This window comes from Equus asinus, chromosome 11, assembly GCF_041296235.1.
Source record: "Equus asinus isolate D_3611 breed Donkey chromosome 11, EquAss-T2T_v2, whole genome shotgun sequence".
Classification (NCBI taxonomy): Eukaryota; Metazoa; Chordata; class Mammalia; order Perissodactyla; family Equidae; genus Equus; species Equus asinus.
In genome coordinates, this window is record NC_091800.1 from 21,031,912 (window position 1) to 21,037,911 (window position 6,000).

The window sequence follows — 6,000 nt, forward strand, 5'->3', positions numbered from 1 at the left end:
GAGTCCCCTCCAGAGCTCCACTGTGAATGTGCACAGGAATCACTGGGGGGCCTTGTTAAAATGCACATTCTGATCCAACAGGCCTCAGGTGGGACCAGGAGTGCTGCCCGTCCTGACCTGCTCCCAGATGAGGCTAATGCCTGGGCACCAACCACTCCGAGAAGCAATACCTGGTCCACTGTGTCCCAAATTTGCTTGATAAGAATCACCTGGGGCACTTGTTAAATATTCAAATGACCAGGCCTCTCTCCTGGAAATCTTGATTCAGCAGGTTTGGGCTGAAGCCGGCAGTCTGGGAAAGCTAGAGTCTACTCCTCTCCCTTTAGACAAAAATCAATTAACTATGGCTGAGCACGGACTTCATCAACATTGACTAGAAAAAGGAAAGTTGGCTCACTACACTAACATAGAATATTCAAATAACCAACTCTGTATGGTTTTCAAATGATGTAAGTGACTTATTCGTGAATAACAAGGGATTTTTATTCATCACACTGAAGAGAGCTGTGTTCCCAGTCAGGCCACCTCTCAGAGGAGGTGCGCGGGCCAGGCCGGATCATTGACGAATGCCAACATCAGCCTAAACGTCAGCAGAAAATAATCTTAGCTACCAAGTTTTTTAACCACTTGAAGCACGTTGTCTCTGACCAGACACCAAGAATCTTCCTTTCTCCACAAAAAATTTTAAAACCAGCAACAAGAAAAGCACAGAACTTAATAAAAGCAACTAAGACATACAAGACACCAATTTAACATTATTGATGGGCCTAGAACGCCAGGACTAATTACTAAGGTTGATGAGGCGGCCTGGGGGATGCAGAGAACGACATCCTTTTCCAGATGGAACACTGAGGCCAGAGGGAAACAAGGGCCTGCCCAAGGTTATAAGACTAGTCAGGGCAGAGGGAGGACTCAGCTCAACTCTTGCCTTTTGGGTCTGCGCTTACCAACCAATACTTAATTCCAGAGTTTTCCAACCTGGCCAGAAAGGAGAAAAAAAAATCCAACCGTGCACTTTAAAGGAAAATGAAGGCAAGTGGGGAGAAAAGTCACACGTGCAGGGCACAACGTGGCCTTTTCAGTGTGTTCATTCCTTTCATTGTGGACCTTTCTTTCTTAACTTAGAAGGAAAGAAAGGCACAACAGATTGTACTATATCAAGGTGAATTCAACCCCTTTAGGTAAGTCAGACTTGAACACACCAAATCCTACAAATAACTACTTGTAGAATTATCAGGATAGTAAACAGTGAGAGGAACAGATTAACTCAGGTGTGGTCAATTGACTCAAATTACACGCAGTCTTGGCTTGAAGACGACATATGGCTCGCGGGAGGCGAGACTGATCAGCATGAGTTAAAACCGATTCGTGAGCCTTCGGTACCGCTTAGAGGGGAAAAACTGAACCCTTCCAGCGTCCCTTTACCCCTCTTTCAAACTGCACCCGAGTCGGCCTCCGGGAGAGACAAACCACAGGGCCGATCGTACATCCTTCTCGTTCCCTGGGGAAATTAATTTCTCTTATGGGAGTATCCGATGAGGCCACACTTTCCACCACGTACGCGAAATGCCACGGGAAGGTTCCAGCTTCAGGCCGGAGCCGGCGCGGCGGGAGGCCGCCTGCCGCCGAGTCACCACGGCCGGGGCGGGAGGGCGCTCGGAGGCGCCCCAGGCTCGCCCCCCAGCCGCCCCTCCTCCTGGGCGCGGGATCCCGGTCCGCCCCAGGCACAGCTCGCCGAGACCAGTTCCAACTTTCTCTTCCCCGCTCGATCGTCCGCCGACTCGGCCCCGGCAACCTGCCCGCGTCTCCATTCATCGGCGCCTCCGACCTCCCCGGCGCTCGGGCGGCCGGCTGCCACCGCGCGCGGCACAGGAGGGCAGCAGGTGATCCCCGGGGCAGGAGGCCGCCCGGCCCGCCAGTCTCCCGGGCAGCGCGGGGCGAAGGGCGCCGCGGGTCCCGGCGCACGTGCACGGCGGCCGCCGACCCCGGAGCCCAGCCCGGCGCCCGGGAAAGTGGCGCCGCCCGCCCGCTGCCCGCGCCCCACTCCCGGCGGGCTCCCCGCAGCCCGCGAGCGCCGGCCGGGGCTGCGCTCACCGCCGCGTCCCGCTCGGGCTCCGCCGCCTGCTCTCGCCTCCCCTCCGCGCCGGGGCCGCCTCTTACCGCCCACGTCGGCCGCGGCCCGGCCCTCCGCTCCGCCCCCAGCGCCCCCGCGGCGGGCGGGCCCGGGCCCGGGAGGTGCCCTCCGCGAGGCGGAAGCCGGCGGCGCGCTCGGGCCGCGGGGGCGCGGAGCGCGTGGAGCTGCAGAAGCGGGAGCGGCCGCGGCGCCGGGCCGGCCTCCCAGTCGCTTCCCTTCCCCGGGGCCTCGGAGACCTTGGGCGGCGCAGGGCGCGGGGATGGGAGAACGGCCCGAAGTCCCGGGGCTGTTAACCTCGCCGGGACTCGGGGCTCAAGGCTTTGATTTTAAGTTATAATTGAGAACGAAAGCACTGGAAAGGTGGTGATGAGAAATATTCTCATTCCGCCTCCCGCAAAGAAATCCATCCTTACGTTTGGGAACCTGCAGTCGTCTATGAAAGCTGTAACAGTGAATTGGCTTCTCTGATCTTTTAGTTGCTAATGAATTATAGACTGTTTCTATGGCTCTCTGGCGCTTTGTGAAAAGGCACTATTCAAAGAAGCTATTGTATACCCGGGAGTAAAGGAATTCTCTCTAGCGCTCGGCCACACAGCAAATGCCTCCTCGGTTGGAAGGGTCTCGGCCTATTACTGACAGCCGTTCAGTGTGACAGTCACGGCCTTCCCATTGCTTTGGTTCAGACTTCCCAAGCTGTATTTATTTTCATCTTCTACACCGTGTTTTCTTCCTTAAAGCGTGGTGTCATTTTATTTTACAGCTTTCTGCCCTGTGTGGATGTGCTGTTGGATTATTGCCAGTGTAATTTAAGTGATTTTTGGCGTGGGCCAGTAACTTAAGTATCGGAGGTGACTTGCGCTTAAGGTGAATGCACGACTGAGTAGACCTTCCTGGTGGAGGAAATGCTACGAAGGTCTCGGAGCTCCTGATAAACAAGCACGCTCATCAAAACAGCACAAGAGTATCTTTTCACAGCATCAGCACTTTAGAAATCAGGTTTCCCAAACACAATTTAATTACAGAAACAAGGCAGGGAGGTTGAATGACTTGACCAGAGTGACATGAAAGGTAATTATTGGGAGACAGATCCAGGAGCAGAATCTACAGTTACAACATCCTAGAGGACTGGGGGACTTTTTTTTCTTTTTTCTTTTTTTTGTTGAGGAAGATTAGCCCTTACCTAACATCTGCTGGCAATCTTCCTCATTTTGCTGAGGAAGACTGGCCCTGAGCTATAATCCGTGCCCATCTTCCTCTGCTTTCTATGTGGGACGCCTACCACAGCATGGCGTGCCAAGCGGTGCCATGTCTGCACCTGGGATCCGGGTCAGTGAACCCCAGGATGCCAAAGTGGAACAGGCGCACTTAACTGCTGCCCTACCGTCAGGCCCCTGGGGGACTTTCAATATCACCTGGCCCAGTGGCTTTTGCAAACTACAAAAATTAGGCCCAAAGGAAAGCTAATTAAGGACGGATCTAGATCTCCTGTTATAGATTAGAAAGAGCGCTGGACTGAAGCCAGAACACTCACGTAAGAATCTCTGTGTGGCCTTCAGTGAGTCATTTAGCCTTTTTAAACCCAACCATCACCTGACTGCCCACACGGCCTCCTTTGAACCCTTCTGCTCCCGGAGCCTGCTGGAGCAAGCCACCACGTGGGCTGACAGCACCTCCCTCCCCCCCAAATGGTTTATCTCCTCTCCCTTTATCTCTTTCCTCTTCTTCCCTTACAAGGGCTGCTCCAAACTCTGGTCACTCTCCTCAAGCCTTCTACATTTCTTCTCTCCCTCGCCTCTCCTTACCATCTCTCAGCCTCAATTTATCCTATAAATGAAGAAGCAATCAGGAAACATTTGCACAAATTTTTAATCCTAATCTACAAAGGTACCTTTTTTGCACAAACTCTCATCTGGTTTTCTTCTTTCTTGCTGTCTTGCCGGGCTAGGACTCAACGAAATTCTAATGTCCAATTCTAATGTTCACGTTCTTAACCACTATGCTGTGCAGTAATACGTCCCAGAAGGCTTCCTCTTCAAAGAAGAGGGTTGCGGGAACCAGAAGTTCTTCTGCCAGAATAGATCTCCTTCCATAATATTTTACAAAATCGTCTCAGCAGCTTCAAATCCCTCACAGCACTGGCTCTTTCTGCTATCTTTGTGTTAGGAATGGAAAAACAAAATACACAGACGTTAAAAAAACTTAACATCTCACGGGAACTCAGAGAACCGATTAGAAAATCACCTGTTTGGCCTTAAATCATGAAAGTGTCCAGGCAATCTTTGTTGTGAGGGTAATCCCCCAGGAGTCCAATGGCCTCTTGAGGACAGAATTTGAGAGTCATGCATCACAGTTTTCTGTATGGGTAGGGTAACCCAATAGGATTTCAGACCTGGGTTCAGAACAGCAAACAGGTCAATGCACTGACCCCTTTGCTCTAAGTAGCTGTTTGCTGCACCTGGATTGCACAACCAGCGACGTCAGTGCAGCTGGTTCTGTGATGAAGGGGCTGGTGTGACACAGGTCAGAGGTGAGGGGATGGACAGAGTGGCTACATGGAAAAGGAGCCTTTTGCTGTTTCAACAGAATTTCACAATGCACTGGCTAATGATAACAAAAGGAGAAATAATTTCACCACTTGCATTTTGGCTGTGATGCTATGTGGGTGTGTTTTAACAAAGTCTTAATTGGAATTGAAAATAATTCAAAAACATAAATCATCTCTGATTCAAGGATACTTTTAGTTAATGAGAAGGAAGAAAAAATGCTTTGATTACACAATTTCAACTCCCACTGAAATTCTTAGCTGCTGATGTGACTTTTAGTGAAAACTCCCTCAAGTATTTTTTGGAATCAAGTAGAATTTGTTTGTATTTGAAATAAACATGGATTTGGATTCCTGTCTATCTGTGTGGAATAAGGGGGACTTTGTATCCCGTGAGAGAGTTGTGAGGACAGTGTTTTAAAGGGGGGCAATTTCTTTTATTTGTCTTTTCCTTGGTAGCTTTTTAACAGTACAAGCAAAAATGAGAAAGTCAGCTGAGGCTCATATTTCATGAGCCTTAGGTTTGAACTTATAAAATATATTTTAAAAAATAAGAGATACTTTATAATAGCAAAGAATTAGGGGAAATGCCCATAAGTGGTTAAAATTTAATGGGTCATCAATAAAAGGAAGTACTATGCCATAATTTAATTATTTTCTCAAATCATATGCTTTAGTATCTATTTGGCTGCAAGTAACAGAATGTCCAACTATCAGTATATTTATTTTGAATATAAAAATAAAGCTAGAAGTGGGAAGTTCCAAGTTTGTTTGATTTAACAGCTCAAAAGTATCTGGGTCAGCTTCTCTGTGATTCTCTTGACTTTTCCCTCATGATCACAAAATAGCTGCCACAACTCTGCCTATCACATCCTCACATGCAACATCCAAAGGCGGGAAGGAAGCATTCTCCCATATGTCCTTTTTGTCAGAGAAAATAGTTTTTTTTCCAGAAGCCTTCTGTCAAACTTCCCCTTATAGCTCATTGGTCCAGAACTGGGTTCCATGCTCCCCCAAACATAAACACTGGGAAGAGAATGGAGTTACCATGGTTGGTTTAGAACAGGGGTCAGCAAAATTATTATGAAGAGGACCAGCTAGTAAATATTTTAGGTTCGCAAGGCATGCAATCTCTTGCATTTATTCAACTCTGCCGCTGGAAAGCAAAAGCAGCCATAGACACTGTAAACGAATGTGTGGTTGTGTTCTGATAAAACTTTGTCTGTGAGCACTGAAATTTGAATTTCATATAATTTTTACCTATCACAAAATATTATTCTTCTTTTGATTTTTTTCAACCACTTAAAACTTTAAGAAAACACTT

The 6,000-nt window shown here is 48.7% G+C and overlaps 1 protein-coding gene across 3 annotated transcripts in view; it reads right to left on the reverse strand.

The window, feature by feature from the left end:
* LOC123275674 (mitochondrial ornithine transporter 1) overlaps window positions 1-2,231 on the reverse strand; it is a 28,901-nt gene extending 26,670 nt beyond the window's left edge. For 2 of the 3 annotated variants that reach the window (XM_070520580.1, XM_044777235.2), the window contains exon 1: window positions 2,095-2,231. The gene's annotated coding sequence lies outside the window, so the exon portion shown is untranslated. Of the gene's footprint in view, window positions 1-1,561; window positions 1,701-2,094 lie in introns of those variants that run through there. The other variant, XM_044777234.2, reaches the window with a different exon arrangement.
* Window positions 2,232-6,000: the final 3,769 nt, after the last annotated feature.